We start from the raw sequence: 24,181 nt of genomic DNA, 5'->3' as shown, positions 1-24,181 counted from the left end.
CACTCTGATAGTCCACACATTACAGAATGCCACCAGATGTGCATCGGAAACTACTACTGGTCTTCCAGGGAACGATCAAACCGTAGACTGTTTGAGACATACCTCCCGTGGAGGAAAGTGCACATGGTGACTGTTGTATTCACTCCCGATGAAATATCTGTGTTTCATGAACACTCTGATAGTCCACAGACTACAGAATGGCACCAGATATGCATCGGAAACTACTACTGGTCTTCCACAGAACGATCAAAGCATAGACTGTTTGAGAATTACACCCATGGAGGAAAGTGCGCATGGTGAATGTTGTTTTCAATCCCGAGGCAATTTCTGTGTTTCATCAACACTCTAATAGTCCACAGATTACAGAAAGCCTCCAGATATGCATCGGAAACTACTACTTGTCTTCCAGGGAACGATCAAAGCGAAGACTGTTGGACACATAACTCCCAAGGAGGAAAGTGAGCATGGTGATTGTTGTATTCAATCCCGATGCAATATCTGTGTTTCATCAACACTCTGATAGTCCAAAGATTACGGAAAGCCTCCAGATGTGCATCGGAAACTACTACTGGTCTTCCAGGCTACGATCAAAGCGTAGACTGTTTGGGACATTTCTCCCATGGAGGAAAGTGCGCATGGTGACTGTTGTATTCAATCCCGATGCAATTTCTGTGTTTCATCAACACTCTGATAGTCCACAGATTACAGAATGCCTCCCGATGTGCATCGGAAACTACTACTGGTCTTCCAGGGAACGATCAAAGCGTAGACTGTTTGGGACATTACTGCCATGGAGGAAAGTGCACATGGTGACTGTTGTATTCAATCCCGATGCAATTTCTGTGTTTCATCAACACTCTGATAGTCCACACATTACAGAATGCCACCAGATGTGCATAGGAAACTACTACTGGTCTTCCAGGGAACGATCAAAGCGTAAACTCTTAGAGACATTACTCCCATGGAGGAAAGGGCGCATTGTAACTGTTGTATTCAATCCCGATGCAATTTCTGTGTTTCATCAACACTCTGATTGTCCACGGATTACAGATAGCCTCCAGATGTGCATCGGATACTACTACTGGTCTTCCAGGGAAAGATCAAAGCGTAGACTGTTTGAGACATTACTTTTATTGAGGAATGTGCTCATGGTGACTGTTGTATTCAATCCCGATGCAATTTCTATGTTCCATCAACACTCTGATAGTCCACAGATTACAGAATGCCTCCAGATGTGCATCGAAACAGCTACTGGTCTTCCAGGGAATGATCAAAGCGTAAACTCTATGAAACATTACTCCCATGGAGGAAAGTGCGCATGGTGACTGTTGTATTCAATCCCGATGCAATTTCTGTGTTTCATCAACACTCTTATAGTCCACAGATTACAGAATGCCTCCCGATGTGCATCGGAAACTACTACTGGTCTTCCAGGCTACGATCAAAGCGTAGACTGTTTGGGACATTTCTCCCATGGAGGAAAGTGCGCATGGTGACTGTTGTATTCAATCCCGATGCAATTTCTGTGTTTCATCAACACTCTGATAGTCCACAGATTACAGAATGCCTCCCGATGTGCATCGGAAACTACTACTGGTCTTCCAGGGAACGATCAAAGCGTAGACTGTTTGGGACATTACTCCCATGGAGGAAAGTGCACATGGTGACTGTTGTATTCAATCCCTATGCAATTTCTGTGTTTCATCAACACTCTGATAGTCCACAGATTACAGAATGCCAAGAGATGTGCATCGGAAACTACAACTGGTCTTCCAGGGAACGGTCAAAGCGTAGACTGTTTCAGACATTACTCCCACGGAGGAAAGTGCGGATGGTGACTGTTGTATTCAATCCCGATGCTATTTCTGTGTTCAATCAACACTCTGATAGTCCACAGATTACAGAATGCCACCAGATGTGCATCGGAAACTACTACTGGTCTTCCAGGTAACGATCAAACCGTAGACTGTTTGAGACATACCTCCCGTGGAGGAAAGTGCACATGGTGACTGTTGTATTCATTCCCGATGCAATTTCTGTGTTTCATGAACACTCTGATAGTCCACAGATTACAGAATGCCACCAGATGTGCATCGGAAACTACTACTGGTCTTCCAGAGAACGATAAAAGCATAGACTGTTTGAGAATTACTCCCATGGAGGAAAGTGCGCATGGTGACTGTTGTATTCAATCCCGATGCAATTTCTGTGTTTCATCAACACTCTGATAGTCCAAAGATTACGGAAAGCCTCCAGATGTGCATCGGAAACTACTACTGGTCTTCCAGGGAACGATCAAAACGTAGACTGTTAGAGACATTAATCCCATGGAGTAAAGTGCGCATGGTGACTGTTGTATTCAATCCCGATGCAATTTCTGTGTTTCATCAACACTCTGAGAGGCCACAGATTACAGAATGCCTCCAGATGTGCAATTGAAACTACTTCTGGTCTTCCAGGGAACGATCAAAGCGTAGAATGTTTAAGACATTACCCCCATGGAGGAAAGTGCGCATGGAGACTGTTGTAATCAATGCCGATGCAATTTCTGTGTTTCATCAGCACTCTGATAGTCCACAGATTACGGAGAGCCTAAGATGTGCATCGGAAACTACTACTTGTCTTCCGAGGAACGATCAAAGCGTAGACTGTTAGAGACATTACCCCCATGAAGGAAAGTGCGCATGGTGACTGTTGTATTAAATCCCGATGCAATTTCTTCGTTTCATCAACACTCTGATTGTCCACAGATTACAGATATTCTCCAGATGTGCATCGGATACTACTACTGGTCTTCCAGGGAACGATCAAAGCGTAGACTGTTAGAGACATTACTCCCATGGAGGAAGGTGCGCATGGTAACTGTTGTATTCAATCCCGATGCAATTTCTGTGTTTCATCAACACTCTGGTACTCCACAGATTACAGAATGAATCCAGATGTGCATCGGAAACTACTACTGGTCTTCCATTGAACGATCAAAGCGTAGACTGTTTGAGACATTACTCCCATGGAGCAAAGTGCGCATCGTGACCGTTGTATTCAATCCCGATGCAATTTCTGTGTTTCATCAACACTCTGATAGTCCACAGATTACAGAATGCCTCCCGCTGTGCATCGGAAACTACTACTGGTCTTCCAGGGAACGATCAAAGCGTAGACTGTTTGGGACATTACTCCCATGGAGGAAAGTGCACATGGTGACTGTTGTATTCAATCCCGATGCAATTTCTGTGTTTCATCAACACTCTGATAGTCCACAGATTACAGAATGCCAAGAGATGTGCATCGGAAACTACAACTGGTCTTCCAGGGAACGGTCAAAGCGTAGACTGTTTCAGACATTACTCCCACGGAGGAAAGTGCGGATGGTGACTGTTGTATTCAATCCCGATGCTATTTCTGTGTTCAATCAACACTCTGATAGTCCACAGATTACAGAATGCCACCAGATGTGCATCGGAAACTACTACTGGTCTTCCAGGTAACGATCAAAGCGTAGACTGTTAGAGACATTACTCCCATGGAGGAAGGTGCGCATGGTAACTGTTGTATTCAATGCCGATGCAATTTCTGTGTTTCATCAACACTCTGGTACTCCACAGATTACAGAATGCCTCCAGATGTGCATCGGAAACTACTACTGGTCTTCCATTGAACGATCAAAGCGTAGACTGTTTGAGACATTACTCCCATGGAGCAAAGTGCGCATCGTGACTGTTGTATTCAATCCCGATGCAATTTCTGTGTTTCATCAACACTCTTATAGTCCACAGATTACAGAATGTCTCCCGATGTGCATCGGAAACTACTACTGGTCTTCCAGGCTACGATCAAAGCGAAGACTGTTTGGGACATTACTCCCATGGAGGAAAGTGCGCATGGTGACTGTTGTATTCAATCCCGATGCAATTTCTGTATTTCATCAACACTCTGATAGTCCACAGAATACAGAATGCCTCCCGATGTGCATTGGAAACTACTACTGGTCTTCCAGGGAACGTTCAAAGCGTAGACTGTTTCAGACATTACTCCCACGGAGGAAGGTGCGGATGGTGACAGTTGTATTCAATCCCCATGCTATTACTGTGTTGAATCAACACTCTGATAGTCCACAGATTACAGAATGCCACCAGATGTGCATCGGAAACTACTACTGGTCTTCCAGGGAACGATCAAACCGTAGACTGTTTGAGACATACCTCCCGTGGAGGAAAGTGCACATGGTGACTGTTGTATTCATTCCCGATGAAATATCTGTGTTTCATGAACACTCTGATAGTCCACAGACTACAGAATGGCACCAGATATGCATCGGAAACTACTACTGGTCTTCCACAGAACGATCAAAGCATAGACTGTTTGAGAATTACACCCATGGAGGAAAGTGCGCATGGTGACTGTTGTATTCAATCCCGATGCAATTTCTGTGTTTCATCAACACTCTGATTGTCCACGGATTAAAGAAAGCCTCCAGATGTGCATCGGAAACTACTACTGCATTCCAGGGAACGATCAAAGCGTAGACTGTTTGAGATATCACTCCCGTGGAGGAAAGTGCGCATGGTAACTGTTGTATTCAATCCCGATGCATTCTCTGTGTTTCATCAACACTCTGATGGTCCACAGATTACAGAATGCCACCAGTTGTGCATCGGAAACTACTACTGGTCTTCCAGGGAACGATCAAAATGTAGACTGTTTGGGACATTACTCCCATGGAGGAAACTGCGCATGGTGACTGTTGTATTCAATCCCGATGCAATTTCTGTGTTTCATCAACACTCTGATAGTCCAAAGATTACGGAAAGCCTCCAGATGTGCAATTGAAACTACTTCTGGTCTTCCAGGGAACGATCAAAACGTAGACTGTTAGAGACATTAATCCCATGGAGTAAAGTGCGCATGGTGACTGTTGTATTCAATCCCGATGCAATTTCTGTGTTTCATCAACACTCTGAGAGTCCACAGATTACAGAATGCCTCCAGATGTGCAATTGAAACTACTTCTGGTCTTCCAGGGAACGATCAAAGCGTAGAATGTTTAAGACATTACCCCCATGGAGGAAAGTGCGCATGGAGACTGTTGTATTCAATGCCGATGCAATTTCTGTGTTTCATCAACACTCTGATAGTCCAAAGATTACGGAAAGCCTCCAGATGAGCATCGGAAACTACAACTGGTCTTCCAGGGAACGATCAAATCGTAGACTGTTAGAGACATTAATCCCATGGAGTAAAGTGCGCATGGTGACTGTTGTATTCAATCCCGATGCAATTTCTGTGTTTCATCAACACTCTGATAGTCCACAGATTACAGAATGCCTCCAGATGTGCATCGGAAACTACTACTGGTCTTTCAGGGAACGATCAAAGAGTAAACTGTTTGAGACATTACACCCATGGAGGAAAGTGCGCATGGTAACTGTTGTAATCAATCCCGATGCATTTTCTGTGTTTCATCAACACTCTGATAGTCCACAGATTACAGAATGCCTCCAGATGTGCATCAGAAACTACTACTGGTCTTCCCGGGAACGATCAAAGCGTAGACTGTTTCAGACATTACTCCCATGCAGGAAAGAGCGGATGGTGACTGTTGTATTCAATCCCGATGCAATTTCTGTGTTTCATCAACACTCTGATAGTCCACAGATTACAGGATGCCACCAGATGTGCATCGGAAACTACAACTGGTCTTCCACGAAACGATCAAAGCGTCGACTGCTTGAGACAAACCTCCTGTGGAGGAAAGTGCACAAGGCGAATGTTGTATTTAATCCCGAAGCAATTTCTGTGTTTCATCAACACTCTGATAGTCCACAGATTACAGAATGCCACCAGATGTGCATCGGAAACAACTACTGGTCTACCACGTACGATCAAACCATAGACTGTTTGAGACATACCTCCGGTGGAGGAAAGTGCACATGGTGACTGTTGTATTCATTCCCGATGCAATTTCTGTGTTTCATCAACACTCTGATAGTCCACAGATTACAGAAAGCCTCCAGATATGCATCGAAAACTACTACTGGTCTTCCAGGGAACGATCAAAGCGAAGACTGTCGGACACATTACTCCCATCGAGGAAAGTGCGCATGGTGACTGTTGTATTCAATCCCGATGCAATTTCAGTGTTTCATCAACACTCTGATTCTCCACAGATTACAGAATGCCTCCAGATGTGCATCGGAAACTACTACTTGTCTTCGGGGAACGGTCAAAGCGTAGACTGTTAGATTCATTACTCCCATGGAGGAACGTGCGCATGGTGACTGTTGTATTCAATCCCGATGCAATTTCTGTGTTTCATCAACACTCTGATAGTCCAAAGATTACGGAAAGCCTCCTGATGTGCATCGGGAACTACTACTGGTCTTCCAGGGAACGATCAAAGCGTAGACTGTTAGAGACATTACTCCCATGGAGGAAAGTGCGCATGGAGACTGTTGTATTCAATCCCGATGCAATTTCTGTGTTTCATCAACACTCTGATAGTCCACAGATTACAGAATGCCTCCAGATGTGCATCGGAAACTACTACTTGTCTTCCGGGGAACGATCAAAGCCTAGACTGTTAGAGACATTACTCCCATGGAGGAAAGTGCGCATGGTAACTGTTATATTCAATATCGATGCAATTTCTGTATTTCATCAACACTCTGATAGTCCACAGATTACAGAATGCCAAGAGATGTGCATCGGAAACTACTACTGGTCTTTCAGGGAACCATCGAAGCGTAGACTGTTTCAGACATTACTCCCACGGAGGAAAGTGCGGATGGTGACTGTTGTATTCAATCCCGATGCTATTTCTGTGTTGCATCAACACCCTGATAGTCCACAGATTACAGAATGCCACCAGATGTGCATCGGAAACTACCACTGGTCTTCCAGGGAACGATCAAACCGTAGACTGTTTGAGACATACCTCCCGTGGAGGAAAGTGCACATGGTGACTGTTGTATTCATTCCCGATGCAATTTCTGTGTTTCATGAACACTCTGATAGTCCACAGATTACAGAATGGCACCAGATATGCATCGGAAAGTACTACTGGTCTTCCAGAGAACGATCAAAGCATAGACTCTTTGAGAATTACTCCCATGGAGGAAAGTGCGCATGGTGAATGTTGTTTTCAATCCCGAGGCAATTTCTGTGTTTCATCAACACTCTGATAGTCCACAGATTACAGAAAGCCTCCAGATATGCATCGGAAACTACTACTGGTCTTCCAGGGAACGATCAAAGCGAAGACTGTTGGACACATTACTCCCATGGAGGAAAGTGCGCATGGTGACTGTTGTATTCAATCCCGATGCAATTTCAGTGTTTCATCAACACTCTGATTCTCCACAGACTACGGAATGCCTCCAGATGTGCATCGGAAACTACTACTTGTCCTCCGGATAACGATCAAAGCGTAGACATTACTCCCATGGAGGAAAGTGCGCATGGTGACTGTTGTATTCAATCCCGATGCAATTTCTGTGTTTCATCAACAATCTGATAGTCCACAGATTACGGAAAGCCTCCAGATGTGCATCGGAAACTACTACTGGTCTTCCAGATAACGATCAAAGCGTAGACTGTTAGAGACATTACTCCCATGGAGTAAAGTGCGCATGGTGACTGTTGTATTCAATCCCGATGCAATTTCTGTGTTTCATCAACACTCTGATAGTCCACAGATTACAGAATGCCTCCAGATGTGCATCGGACACTACTACAGGTCTTCCAGGGAACGATCAAAGCGTACACTGTTTGAGACATTACTTTTATGGAGGAATGTGCTCATGGTGACTGTTGTATTCAATCCCGATGCAATTTCTATGTTTCATCAACACTCTGATAGTCCACAGATTACAGAATGCCTCCAGATGTGCATCGGAAACTGCTACTGGTCTTTCAGGGAATGATCAAAGCGTAAACTCTATGAAACATTACTCCCATGGAGGAAAGTGCGCATGGTTGGTGTTGTATTCAATCCCGATGCAATTTCTTCGTTTCATCAACACTCTGATTGTCCACTGATTACAGATAGCCTCCAGATGTGCATCGGATACTACTACTGGTCTTCCATTGAACGATCAAAGCGTAGACTGTTTGGGACATTACTCCCATGGAGGAAAGTGCGCATGGTGACTGTTGTATTCAATCCCGATGCAATTTCTGTATTTCATCAACACTCTGATAGTCCACAGATTACAAAATGCCTTACGATGTGCATTGGAAACTACTACTGGTCTTCCAGGGAACGATCAAAGCGTAGACTGTTTCAGACATTACTCCCATGTAGGAAAGTGCGGATGGTGACAGTTGTATTCAATCCCCATGCTATTACTGTGTTGAATCAACACTCTGATAGTCCACAGATTACAGAATGCCACCAGATGTGCATCGGAAACTACTACTGGTCTTCCAGGGAACGATCAAACCGTAGACTGTTTGAGACATACCTCCCGTAGAGGAAAGTGCACATGGTGACTGTTGTATTCATTCGCGATGAAATATCTGTGTTTCATGAACACTCTGATAGTCCACAGACTACAGAATGGCACCAGATATGCATCGGAAACTACTACTGGTCTTCCACAGAGCGATCAAAGCATAGACTGTTTGAGATTTACACCCATGGAGGAAAGTGCGCATGGTGAATGTTGTTTTCAATCCCGAGGCAATTTCTGTGTTTCATCAACACTCTGATAGTCCACAGATTACAGAAAGCCTCCAGATATGCATCGGAAACTACTACTTGTCTTCCAGGGAACGATCAAAGCGAAGACTGTTGGACACATAACTCCCATGGAGGAAAGTGAGCATGGTGACCGTTGTATTCAATCCCGATGCAATATCTGTGTTTCATCAACACTCTGATAGTCCAAAGATTACGAAAAGCCTCCAGATGTGCATAGGAAACTACTACTGGTCTTCCAGGGAACGATCAAAGCGTAAACTCTTAGAGACATTACTCCCATGGAGGAAAGGGCGCATGGTAACTGTTGTATTCAATCCCGATGCAATTTCTGTGTTTCATCAACACTCTGATTGTCCACGGATTACAGATAGCCTCCAGATGTGCATCGGATACTACTACTGGTCTTCCAGGGAAAGATCAAAGCGTAGACTGTTTGAGACATTACTTTTATGGAGGAATGTGCTCATGGTGACTGTTGTATTCAATCCCGATGCAATTTCTATGTTTCATCAACACTCTGATAGTCCACAGATTACAGAATGCCTCCAGATGTGCATCGAAACTGCTACTGGTCTTCCAGGGAATGATCAAAGCGTAAACTCTATGAAACATTACTCCCATGGAGGAAAGTGCGCATGGTGACTGTTGTATTCAATCCCGATGCAATTTCTGTGTTTCATCAACACTCTTATAGTCCACAGATTACAGAATGCCTCCCGATGTGCATCGGAAACTACTACTGGTCTTCCAGGCTACGATCAAATCGTAGACTGTTTGGGACATTACTCCCATGGAGGAAAGTGCGCATGGTGACTGTTGTATTCAATCCCGATGCAATTTCTGTGTTTCATCAACACTCTGATAGTCCAAAGTTTACGGAAAGCCTCCAGATGTGCATCGGAAACTACTACTGGTCTTCCAGGGAACGATCAAAACGTAGACTGTTAGAGACATTAATCCCATGGAGTAAAGTGCGCATGGTGACTGTTGTATTCAATCCCGATGCAATTTCTGTGTTTCATCAACACTCTGAGATTCCACAGATTACAGAATGCCTCCAGATGTGCAATTGAAACTACTTCTGGTCTTCCAGGGAACGATCAAAGCGTAGAATGTTTAAGACATTACCCCCATGGAGGAAAGTGCGCATGGAGACTGTTGTATTCAATGCCGATGATATTTCTGTGTTTCATCAACACTCTGATAGTCCACAGATTACGGAGAGCCTAAAGATGTGCATCGGAAACTACTACTTGTCTTCCGGGGAACGATCACAGCGTAGACTGTTAGAGACATAACTCCCATGAAGGAAAGTGCGCATGGTGACTGTTGTATTCAATCCCGATGCAATTTCTGTGTTTCATCAACACTCTGATAGTCCAAAGATTACGGAAAGCCTCCAGATGAGCATCGGAAACTACAACTGGTCTTCCAGGGAACGATCAAATCGTAGACTGTTAGAGACATTAATCCCATGGAGTAAAGTGCGCATGGTGACTGTTGTATTCAATCCCGATGCAATTTCTGTGTTTCATCAACACTCCGATAGTCCACAGATTACAGAATGCCTCCAGATGTGCATCGGAAACTACTACTGGTCTTTCAGAGAACGATCAAAGAGTAAACTGTTTGAGACATTACACCCATGGAGGAAAGTGCGCATGGTAACTGTTGTAATCAATCCCGATGCATTTTCTGTGTTTCATCAACACTCTGATAGTCCACAGATTACAGAATGCCTCCAGATGTGCATCAGAAACTACTGCTGGTCTTCCCGGGAACGATCAAAGCGTAGACTGTTTCAGACATTACTCCCATGCAGGAAATACCGGATGGTGACTGTTGTATTCAATCCCGATGCAATTTCTGTGTTTCGTCAACACTCTGATAGTCCACAGATTACAGGATGCCACCAGATGTGCATCGGAAACTACTACTGGTCTTCCACGGAACGATCAAAGCGTCGACTGCTTGAGACAAACCTCCTGTGGAGGAAAGTGCACATGGTGAATGTTGTATTTAATCCCGAAGCAATTTCTGTGTTTCATCAACACTCTGATAGTCCACAGATTACAGAATGCCACCAGATGTGCATCGGAAACAACTACTGGTCTACCACGTGCGATCAAACCATAGACTGTTTGAGACATACCTCTCGTGGAGGAAAGTGCACATGGTGACTGTTGTATTCATTCCCGATGCATTTTCTGTGTTTCATCAACACCCTGATAGTCCACAGATTACAGAATGCCACCAGATGTGCATCGGAAACAACTACTGGTCTACCACGTACGATCAAACCATAGACTGTTTGAGACATACCTCTCGTGGAGGAAAGTGCACATGGTGACTGTTGTATTCATTCCCGATGCATTTTCTGTGTTTCATCAACACCCTGATAGTCCACAGATTACAGAAAGCCTCCAGATATGCATCGGAAACTACTACTGGTCTTCCAGGGAACGATCAAAGCGAAGACTGTTGGACACATTACTCCCATCGAGGAAAGTGCGCATGGTGACTGTTGTATTCAATCCCGATGCAATTTCAGTGTTTCATCAACACTCTGATTCTCCACAGATTACAGAATGCCTCCAGATGTGCATCGGAAACTACTACTTGTCTTCCGGGGAACGATCAAAGCGTAGACTGTTAGAGACATTACTCCCATGGAGGAAAGTGCGCATGGTAACTGTTATATTCAATCCCGATGCAATTTCTGTGTTTCATCAACACTCTGATAGTCCACAGATTACAGATAGCCTCCAGATGTGCATCGGATACTACTACTGGTCTTCCAGGGAACGATCAAAGCGTAGACTGTTAGAGACATTACTCCCATGGAGGAAAGTGCGCATGGTAACTGTTGTATTCAATCCCGATGCATTTTCTGTGTTTCATCAACACTCTGATACTCCACAGATTACAGAATGCCTCCAGATGTGCATCGGAAACTACTACTGGTCTTCCAGGGAACGATCAAAGCGTAGACTCTTTGAGACATTACTTTTATGGAGGAATGTGCTCATGGTGACTGTTGTATTCAATCCCGATGCAATTTCTATGTTTCATCAACACTCTGATGGTCCACAGATTACAGAATGCCTCCAGATGTGCATCGGAAACTGCTACTGGTCTTCCAGGGAATGATCAAAGCGTAAATACTATGAAACATTACTCCCATGGTGGAAAGTGCGCATGGTGACTGTTGTATTCAATCCCGATGCTATTTCTGTGTTTCATCAACACTCTTATAGTCCACAGATTACAGAATGCCTCCCGATGTGCATCGGAAACTACTACTGGTCTTCCAGGCTACGATCAAAGCGTAGAGTGTTTGGGACATTACTCCCATGGAGGAAAGTGCGCATGGTGACTGTTGTATTCAATCCCGATGCAATTTCTGTGTTTCATCAACACTCTGATAGTCCACAGATTACAGATTGTATCCCGATGTGCATCGGAAACTACTACTGGTCTTCCAGGGAACGATCAAAGCGTAGACTGTTTGGGACATTACTCCCATGGAAAAAAGTGCGCATGGTGACTGTTGTATTCAATCCCGATGCAATTTCTGTGGTTCATCAACACTCTGATAGTCCACAGATTACAGAATGCCAAGAGATGTGCATCGGAAACTACTACTGGTCTTTCAGGGAACGATCAAAGCGTAGACTGTTTCAGACATTACTCCCACGGAGGAAAGTGCGGATGGTGACTGTTGTATTCAATCCCGATGCTATTTCTGTGTTGCATCAACACCCTGATAGTCCACAGATTACAGAATTCCACCAGATGTGCATCGGAAACTACCACTGGTCTTCCAGGGAACGATCAAACCGTAGACTGTTTGAGACATACCTCCCGTGGAGGAAAGTGCACATGGTGAATGTTGTATTCATTCCCGATGCAATTTCTGTGTTTCATGAACACACTGATAGTCCACAGATTACAGAATGGCACCAGATATGCATCGGAAACTACTACTGGTCTTCCAGAGAAAGATCAAACATAGACTTTTTGAGAATTACTCCCATGGAGGAAAGTGCGCATGGTGAATGTTGTTTTCAATCCCGAGGCAATTTCTGTGTTTCATCAACACTCTGATAGTCCACAGATTACAGAAAGCCTCCAGATATGCATCGGAAACTACTACTGGTCTTCCAGGGAACGATCAAAGCGAAGACTGTTGGACACATTACTCCCATGGAGGAAAGTGCGCATGGTGACTGTTGTATTCAATCCCGATGCAATTTTAGTGTTTCATCAACACTCTGATTCTCCACAGATTAAGAATGCCTCCAGATGTGCATCGGAAACTACTACTTGTCCTCCGGATAACGATCAATGCGTAGACATTACTCCCATGGAGGAAAGTGCGAATGGTGACTGTTGTATTCAATCCCGATGCAATTTCTGTGTTTCATCAACACTCTGATAGTCCACAGATTACGGAAAGCCTCCAGATGTGCATCGGAAACTACTACTGGTCTTCCAGATAACGATCAAAGCGTAGACTGTTAGAGAAATTACTCCCATGGAGTAAAGTGCGCATGGTGACTGTTGTATTCAATCCCGATGCAATTTCTGTGTTTCATCAACACTCTGATAGTCCACAGATTACAGAATGCCTCCAGATGTGCATCGGACACTACTACAGGTCTTCCAGGGAACGATCAAAGCGTACACTGTTTGAGACATTACTTTTATGGAGGAATGTGCTCATGGTGACTGTTGTATTCAATCCCGATGCAATTTCTATGTTTCATCAACACTCTGATAGTCCACAGATTACAGAATGCCTCCAGATGTGCATCGGAAACTGCTACTGGTCTTCCAGGGAATGATCAAAGCGTAAACTCTATGAAACATTACTCCCATGGAGGAAAGTGCGCATGGTTGGTGTTGTATTCAATCCCGATGCAATTTCTTTGTTTCATCAACACTCTTATAGTCCACAGATTACAGAATGCCTCCCGATGTGCATCGGAAACTACTACTTGTCTTCCAGGCTACGATCAAAGCGTAGACTGTTTGGGACTTTACTCCCATGGAGGAAAGTGCGCATGGTGACTGTTGTATTCAATCCCGATGCAATTTCTGTGTTTCATCAACACTCTGATAGTCCAAAAATTACAGAATGCCAAGAGATGTGCATCGGAAACTACTACTGGTCTTCCAGGGAACGATCAAACCGTGGCCTGTTGGAGACATACCTCCCTTGGAGGAAAGTGCACATGGTGACTGTTGTATTCATTCCCGATGCAATTTCTGTGTTTCATGAACACTCTGATAGTCCACAGATTACAGAATGCCTCCAGATGTGCATCGGAAACTGCTACTGGTCTTCCAGGGAATGATCAAAGCGTAAACGCTATGAAACATTACTCCCATGGAGGAAAGTGCGCGTGGTTGGTGTTGTAATCAATCCCGATGCAATTTCTTTGTTTCATCAACACTCTTATAGTCCACAGATTACAGAATGCCTCCCGGTGTGCATCGGAAACTACTACTGGTCTTCCAGGCTACGATCAAAGCGTAGACTGTTTGGGACTTTACTCCCATGGAGGAAAGTGCGCATGGTGACTGTTGTATTCAATCACGATGCAATTTCTGTGTTTCATCAACACTCTGATAGTCCACAGATTACAGAATGCCTCCCGATGTGCATCGGAAACTACTACTGGTCTTCCAGGGAACGATCAAAGCGTAGACAGTTAGAGACATTACTCCCATGGAGTAAAGTGCGCATGGTGACTGTTGTATTCAATCCCGATGCAATTTCTGTGTTTCATCAACACTGTGATAGTCCACAGATTACAGAATGCCTCCAGATGTGCAATTGAAACTACTTCTGGTCTTCCAGGGAACGATCAAAGCATAGACTGTTTAAGACATTACCCCCATGGAGGAAAGTGCGCATGGAGACTGTTGTATTCAATCCAAATGCAATTTCTGTGTTTCATCAACACTCTGATAGTCCACAGATTACGGAAAGCCTCCAGATGTGCACCGGAAACTACTACTTGTCTTCCGGGGAACGATCAAAGCGTAGACTGTTAGAGACATTACTCCCATGGAGGAAAGTGCGCATGGTGACTGTTGTATTCAATCCCGATGCAATTTCTGTGTTTCATCAACACTCTGTTAGTCCAAAGATTACGGAAAGCCTCCAGTAGTGAATCGGAAACTACTACTGGTCTTCCAGGGAACGATCAAAGCGTATACTGTTAGAGACATTACTCCCATGGAGTAAAGTGCGCATGGTGACTGTTGTATTCAATCCCGATGCAATTTCTGTGTTTCATCAACACTCTGATAGTCCGCAGATTACAGAATGCCTCCAGATGTGCAATTGAAACTACTTCTGGTCTTCCAGGGAACGATCAAAGCGTAGACTGTTTAAGACATTACCCCCATGGAGGAAACTGCGCATGGAGACTGTTGCATTCAATCCCGATGCAATTTCTGTGTTTCATCAACACTCTGTTATTCCAAAGATTACGGAAAGCCTCCAGATATGAATCGGAAACTACTACTGGTCTTTCAGGGAACCATCAAAGAGTAAACTCTTTGAGACATTACACCCATGGAGGAAAGTGCGCATGGTAACTGTTGTAATCAATCCCGATGCATTTTCTGTGTTTCATCAACACTCTGATAGTCCACAGATTACAGAATGCCACAAGATGTGCATCAGAAACTACTACTGGTCTTCCAGGGAACGATCAAAGCGTAGACTGTTAGAGACATTACTCCCATGGAGTAAAGTGCGCATGGTGACTGTTGTATTCAATCCCGTTGCAATTTCTGTGGTTCATCAACACTCTGATAGTCCACAGATTACAGAAAGCCTCCAGATATGCATCGGAAACTACTACTGGTCTTCCAGGGAACGATCAAAGCGAAGACTGCTGGACACATTACTCCCATCGAGGAAAGTGCTCATGGTGACTGTTGTATTCAATCCCGATGCAATTTCAGTGTTTCATCAACACTCTGATTCTCCACAGATTACAGAATGCCTCCAGATGTGCATCGGAAACTACTACTTGTCTTCCGGGGAACGGTCAAAGCGTAGACTGTTAGAGTCATTACTCCCATGGAGGAACGTGCGCATGGTGACTGTTGTATTCAATCCCGATGCAATTTCTGTGTTTCATCAACACTCTGATAGTGCAAAGATTACGGAAAGCCTCCTGATGTGCATCGGAAACTACTACTGGTCTTCCAGGGAACGATCAAAGCGTAGACTGTTAGAGACATTACTCCCATGGAGGAAAGTGCGCATGGTGACTGTTGTATTCCATCCCGATGCAATTTCTGTGTTTCATCAACACTCTGATAGTCCAAAGATTACAGAATGCCTCCAGATGTGCATCGGAAACTACTACTTGTCTTCCGGGGAACGATCAAAGCGTAGACTGTTAGAGACATTACTCCCATGGAGGAAAGTGCGCATGGTGACTGTTGTATTCAATCCCGATGCAATTTCTGTGTTTCATCAACACTCTGATAGTCCACAGATTACAGATTGTATCCCGATGTGCATCGGAAACTACTACTGGTCTTCCAGGGAACGATCAAAGCGTAGACTGTTTGGGACATTACTCCCATGGAAAAAAGTGCGCATGGTGACTGTTGTATTCAATCCCGATGCAATTTCTGTGGTTCATCAACACTCTGATAGTCCACAGATTACAGATTGTATCCCGATGTGCATCGGAAACTACTACTGGTCTTCCAGGGAACGATCAAAGCGTAGACTGTTTGGGACATTACTCCCATGGAAAAAAGTGCGCATGGTGACTGTTGTATTCAATCCCGATGCAATTTCTGTGGTTCATCAACACTCTGATAGTCCACAGATTACAGAATGCCAAGAGATGTGCATCGGAAACTACTACTGGTCTTTCAGGGAACGATCAAAGCGTAGACTGTTTCAGACATTACTCCCACGGAGGAAAGTGCGGATGGTGACTGTTGTATTCAATCCCGATGCTATTTCTGTGTTGCATCAACACCCTGATAGTCCACAGATTACAGAATTCCACCAGATGTGCATCGGAAACTACCACTGGTCTTCCAGGGAACGATCAAACCGTAGACTGTTTGAGACATACCTCCCGTGGAGGAAAGTGCACATGGTGAATGTTGTATTCATTCCCGATGCAATTTCTGTGTTTCATGATCACACTGATAGTCCACAGATTACAGAATGGCACCAGATATGCATCGGAAACTACTACTGGTCTTCCAGAGAACGATCAAACATAGACTTTTTGAGAATTACTCCCATGGAGGAAAGTGCGCATGGTGAATGTTGTTTTCAATCCCGAGGCAATTTCTGTGTTTCATCAACACTCTGATAGTCCACAGATTACTGAAAGCCTCCAGATATGCATCGGAAACTACTACTGGTCTTCCAGGGAACGATCAAAGCGAAGACTGTTGGACACATTACTCCCATGGAGGAAAGTGCGCATGGTGACTGTTGTATTCAATCCCGATGCAATTTCAGTGTTTCATCAACACTCTGATTCTCCACAGATTAAGAATGCCTCCAGATGTGCATCGGAAACTACTACTTGTCGTCCGGATAACGATCAATGCGTAGACATTACTCCCATGGAGGAAAGTGCGAATGGTGACTGTTGTATTCAATCCCGATGCAATTTCTGTGTTTCATCAACACTCTGATAGTCCACAGATTACGGAAAGCCTCCAGATGTGCATCGGAAACTACTACTGGTTTTCCAGATAACGATCAAAGCGTAGACTGTTAGAGACATTACTCCCATGGAGTAAAGTGCGCATGGTGACTGTTGTATTCAATCCCGATGCAATTTCTGTGTTTCATCAACACTCTGATAGTCCACAGATTACAGAATGCCTCCAGATGTGCATCGGACACTACTACAGGTCTTCCAGGGAACGATCAAAGCGTACACTGTTTGAGACATTACTTTTATGGAGGAATTTGCTCATGGTGACAGTTGTATTCAATCCCGATGCAATTTCTATGTTTCATCAACACTCTGATAGTCCACAGATTACAGAATGCCTCCAGATGTGCATCTGAAACTGCTACTGGTCTTCCAGGGAATGATCAAAGCGTAAACTCTATGAAACATTACTCCCATGGAGGAAAGTGCGCATGGTTGGTGTTGTATTCAATCCCGATGCAATTTCTTTGTTTCATCAACACTCTTATAGTCCACAGATTACAGAATGCCTCCCGATGTGCATCGGAAACTACTACTTGTCTTCCAGGCTACGATCAAAGCGTAGACTGTATGGGACTTTACTCCCATGGAGGAAAGTGCGCATGGTGACTGTTGTATTCAATCCCGATGCAATTTCTGTGTTTCATCAACACTCTGATAGTCCAAAAATTACAGAATGCCAAGAGATGTGCATCGGAAACTACTACTGGTCTTCCAGGGAACGATCAAACCGTGGCCTGTTTGAGACATACCTCCCTTGGAGGAAAGTGCACATGGTGACTGTTGTATTCATTCCCGATGCAATTTCTGTGTTTCATGAACACTCTGATAGTCCACAGATTACAGAATGCCTCCAGATGTGCATCGGAAACTGCTACTGGTCTTCCAGGGAATGATCAAAGCGTAAACGCTATGAAACATTACTCCCATGGAGGAAAGTGCGCGTGGTTGGTGTTGTAATCAATCCCGATGTAATTTCTTTGTTTCATCAACACTCTTATAGTCCACAGATTACAGAATGCCTCCCGATGTGCATCGGAAACTACTACTGGTCTTCCAGGCTACGATCAAAGCGTAGACTGTTTGGGACTTTACTCCCATGGAGGAAAGTGCGCATGGTGACTGTTGTATTCAATCCCGATGCAATTTCTGTGTTTCATCAACACTCTGATAGTCCACAGATTACAGAATGCCTCCCGATGTGCATCGGAAACTACTACTGGTCTTCCAGGGAACGATCAAAGCGTAGACTGTTAGAGACATTACTCCCATGGAGTAAAGTGCGCATGGTGACTGTTGTATTCAATCCCGATGCAATTTCTGTGTTTCATCAACACTGTGATAGTCCACAGATTACAGAATGCCTCCAGATGTGCAATTGAAACTACTTCTGGTCTTCCAGGGAACGATCAAAGCATAGACTGTTTAAGACATTACCCCCATGGAGGAAAGTGCGCATGGAGACTGTTGTATTCAATCCAAATGCAATTTCTGTGTTTCATCAACACTCTGATAGTCCACAGATTACGGAAAGCCTCCAGATGTGCACCGGAAACTACTACTTGTCTTCCGGGGAACCATCAAAGCGTAGACTGTTAGAGACATTACTCCCATGGAGGAAAGTGCGCATGGTGACTGTAGTATTCAATCCCGATGCAATTTCTGTGTTTCATCAACACTCTGTTAGTCCAAAGATTACGGAAAGCCTCCAGATGTGAATCGGAAACTACTACTGGTTTTCCAGGGAACGATCAAAGCGTATACTGTTAGAGACATTACTCCCATGGAGTAAAGTGCGCATGTTGACTGTTGTATTCAATCCCGATGCAATTTCTGTGTTTCATCAACACTCTGATAGTCCACAGATTACAGAATGCCTCCAGATGTGCAATTGAAACTACTTCTGGTCTTCCAGGGAACGATCGAAGCGTAGACTGTTTAAGACATTACCCCCATGGAGGAAACTGCGCATTGAGACTGTTGCATTCAATCCCGATGCAATTTCTGTGTTTCATCAACACTCTGTTATTCCAAAGATTACGGAAAGCCTCCAGATATGAATCGGAAACTACTACTGGTCTTTCAGGGAACCATCAAAGAGTAAACTCTTTGAGACATTACACCCATCGAGGAAAGTGCGCATGGTAACTGTTGTAATCAATCCCGATGCATTTTCTGTGTTTCTTCAACACTCTGATAGTCCACAGATTACAGAATGCCACAAGATGTGCATCAGAAACTACTACTGGTCTTCCAGGGAACGATCAAAGCGTAGACTGTTAGAGACATTACTCCCATGGAGTAAAGTGCGCATGGTGACTGTTGTATTCAATCCCGATGCAATTTCTGTGGTTCATCAACACTCTGATAGTCCACAGATAACAGAAAGCCTCCAGATATGCATCGGAAACTACTACTGGTCTTCCAGGGAACGATCAAAGCGAAGACTATTGGACACATTACTCCCATCGAGGAAAGTGCGCATGGTGACTGTTGTATTCAATCCCGATGCAATTTCAGTGTTTCATCAACACTCTGATTCTCCACAGATTACAGAATGCCTCCAGATGTGCATCGGAAACTACTACTTGTCTTCCGGGGAACGATCAAAGCGTAGACTGTTAGAGACATTACTCCCATGGAGGAAAGTGCGCATGGTAACTGTTGTATTCAATCCCGATGCATTTTCTGTGTTTCATCAACACTCTGATACTCCACAGATTACAGAATGCCTCCAGATGTGCATCGGAAACTACTACTGGTCTTCCAGGGAACGATCAAAGCGTAGACTCTTTGAGACATTACTTTTATGGAGGAATGTGCTCATGGTGACTGTTGTATTCAATCCCGATGCAATTTCTATGTTTCATCAACACTCTGATGGTCCACAGATTACAGAATGCCTCCAGATGTGCATCGGAAACTGCTACTGGTCTTCCAGTGAATGATCAAAGCGTAAATACTATGAAACATTACTCCCATGGTGGAAAGTGCGCATGGTGACTGTTGTATTCAATCCCGATGCAATTTCTGTGTTTCATCAACACTCTTATAGTCCACAGATTACAGAATGCCTCCCGATGTGCATCGGAAACTACTACTGGTCTTCCAGGCTACGATCAAAGCGTAGAGTGTTTGGGACATTACTCCCATGGAGGAAAGTGCGCATAGTGACTGTTGTATTCAATACCGATGCAATTTCTGTGTTTCATCAACACTCTGATAGTCCACAGATTACAGATTGTATCCCGATGTGCATCGGAAACTACTACTGGTCTTCCAGGGAACGATCAAAGCGTCGACTGTTTGGGACATTACTCCCATGGAAAAAAGTGCGCATGGTGACTGTTGTATTCAATCCCGATGCAATTTCTGTGGTTCATCAACACTCTGATAGTCCACAGATTACAGAATGCCAAGAGATGTGCATCGGAAACTACTACTTGTCTTTCAGGGAACGATCAAAACGTAGACTGTTTCAGACATTACTCCCACGGAGGAAAGTGCGGATGGTGACTGTTGTATTCTATCCCGATGCTATTTCTGTGTTGCATCAACACCCTGATAGTCCACAGATTACAGAATGCCACCAGATGTGCATCGGAAACTACCACTGGTCTTCCAGGGAACGATCAAACCGTAGACTGTTTGAGACATACCTCCCGTGGAGGAAAGTGCACATGGTGACTGTTGTATTCATTCCCGATGCAATTTCTGTGTTTCATGAACACTCTGATAGTCCACAGATTACAGAATGGCACCAGATATGCATTGGAAACTACTACTGGTCTTCCAGAGAACGATCAAAGCATAGACTCTTTGAGAATTACTCCCATGGAGGAAAGTGCGCATGGTGAATGTTGTTTTCAATCCCGAGGCAATTTCTGTGTTTCATCACCACTCTGATAGTCCACAGATTACAGAAAGCCTCCAGATATGCATCGGAAACTACTACTGGTCTTCCAGGGAACGATCAAAGCGAAGACTGTTGGACACATTACTCCCATGGAGGAAAGTGCGCATGGTGACTGTTGTATTCAATCCCGATGCAATTTCAGTGTTTCATCAACACTCTGATTCTCCACAGATTAAGAATGCCTCCAGATGTGCATCGGAAACTACTACTTGTCCTCCGGATAACGATCAAAGCGTAGACATTACTCCCATGGAGGAAAGTGCGCATGGTGACTGTTGTATTCAATCCCGATGCAATTTCTGTGTTTCATCAACACTCTGATAGTCCACTGATTACAGAATGCCTCCAGATGTGCATCGGACACTACTACTGGTCTTCCAGGGAACGATCAAATCGTGGCCTGTTTGAGACATACCTCCCGTGGAGGAAAGTGCACATGGTGACTGTTGTATTCATTCCCGATGCAATTTCTGTGTTTCATGAACACTCTGATAGTCCACAGATTACAGAATGCCTCCAGATGTGCATCGGAAACTGCTACTGGTCTTCCAGGGAATGATCAAAGCGTAAACTCTATGAAACATTACTCCCATGGAGGAAAGTGCGCATGGTTGATGTTGTAATCAATCCCGATGCAATTTCTTTGTTTCATCAACACTCTTATAGTCCACAGATTACAGAATGCCTCCCGATGTGCATCGGAAACTACTACTGGTCTTCCAGGCTAGGATCAAAACGTAGACTGTTTGGGACTTTACTCCCATGGAGGAAAGTGCGCATGGTGACTGTTGTATTCAATCCCGATGCAATTTCTGTGTTTCATCAACACTCTGATAGTCCACAGATTACAGAATGCCTCCCGATGTGCATCGGAAACTACTACTGGTCTTCCAGGGAACGATCAAAGCGTAGACTGTTAGAGACATTACTCCCATGGAGTAAAGTGCGCATGGTGACTGTTGTATTCAATCCCGATGCAATTTCTGTGTTTCATCAACACTGTGATAGTCCACAGATTACAGAATGCCTCCAGATGTGCAATTGAAACTACTTCTGGTCTTCCAGGGAACGATTAAAGCGTAGACTGATTAAGACATTACCCCCATGGAGGAAAGTGCGCATGGAGACTGTTGTATTCAATCCAAATGCAATTTCTGTGTTTCATCAAACTCTGATAGTCCACAGATTACGGAAATCCTCCAGATGTGCACCGGAAACTACTACTTGTCTTCCGGGGAACGATCAAAGCGTAGACTGTTAGAGACATTACTCCCATGGAGGAAAGTGCGCATGGTGACTGTTGTATTCAATCCCGATGCAATTTCTGTGTTTCATCAACACTCTGTTAGTCCAAAGATTACGGAAAGCCTCCAGATGTGAATCGGAAACTACTACTGGTCTTCCAGGGAACGATCAAAGCGTAGAATGTTGGAGACATTACTCCCATGGAGTAAAGTGCGCATGGTGACTGTTGTATTCAATCCCGATGCAATTTCTGTGTTTCATCAACACTCTGATAGTCCACAGATTACAGAATGCCTCCAGATGTGCAATTGAAACTACTTCTGGTCTTCCAGGGAACGATCAAAGCGTAGACTGTTTAAGACATTACCCCCATGGAGGAAACTGCGCATGGAGACTGTTGTATTCAATCCCGATGCAATTTCTGTGTTTCATCAACAGTCTGTTATTCCAAAGATTACGGAAAGCCTCCAGATGTGAATCGGAAACTACTACTGGTCTTTCAGGGAACCATCAAAGAGTAAACTCTTTGAGACATTACACCCATGGAGGAAAGTGCGCATGGTAACTGTTGTAATCAATCCCGATGCATTTTCTGTGTTTCATCAACACTCTGATAGTCCACAGATTACAGAATGCCACGAGATGTGCATCAGAAACTACTACTGGTCTTCCCAGGAACGATCAAATCGTAGACTGTTTCAGACATTACTCCCATGCAGGAAAGTGCGGATGGTGACTGTTGTATTCAATCCCGATGCAATTTCTGTGTTTCATCAACACTCTGATAGTCCAAAGATTACGGAAAGCCTCCAGAGGTGCATCGGAAACTACTACTGGTCTTCCAGGGAACGATCAAAGCGTAGACTGTTAGAGACATTACTCCCATGGAGTAAAGTGCGCATGGTGACTGTTGTATTCAATCCCAATGAAATTTCTGTGTTTCATCAACACTCTGATAGTCCACAGATTACAGAATGCCTCCAGATGTGAAATTGAAACTACTTCTGGTCTTCCAGGGAACGATCAAAGCGTAGACTGTTTAAGACATTACCCCCATTGAGGAAAGTGCGCATGGAGACTGTTGTATTCAATCCCGATGCAATTTCTGTGTTTCATCAACACTCTGATAGTCCACAGATTACGGAAAGCCTCCATATGTGCACCGAAAAATACTTCTTGTCTTCCGGGGAACGATCAAAGCGTAGACTGTTAGAGACATTACTCCCATGGAGGAAAGTGCGCATGGTGACTGTTGTATTCAATCCCGATGCAATTTCTGTGTTTCATCAACACTCTGTTAGTCCAAAGATTACGGAAACCCTCCAGATGTGAATCGGAAACTACTACTGGTCTTCCAGGGAACGATCAAATCGTAGACTGTTAGAGACATTACTCCCATGGAGTAAAGTGCGCATGGTGACTGTTGTATTCAATCCCGATGCAATTTCTGTGTTTCATCAACACTCTGATGGTCCACAGATTACAGAATGCCTCCAGATGTGCAATTGAAACTACTTCTGGTCTTCCAGGGAACGATCAAAGCGTAGACTGTTTAAGACATTACCCCCATGGAGGAAACTGGGCATGGAGACT

This window comes from Schistocerca gregaria, chromosome 8 (assembly GCF_023897955.1).
Source record: "Schistocerca gregaria isolate iqSchGreg1 chromosome 8, iqSchGreg1.2, whole genome shotgun sequence".
Taxonomy (NCBI): Eukaryota; Metazoa; Arthropoda; class Insecta; order Orthoptera; family Acrididae; genus Schistocerca; species Schistocerca gregaria.
This window is presented reverse-complemented; position numbering follows the sequence as displayed.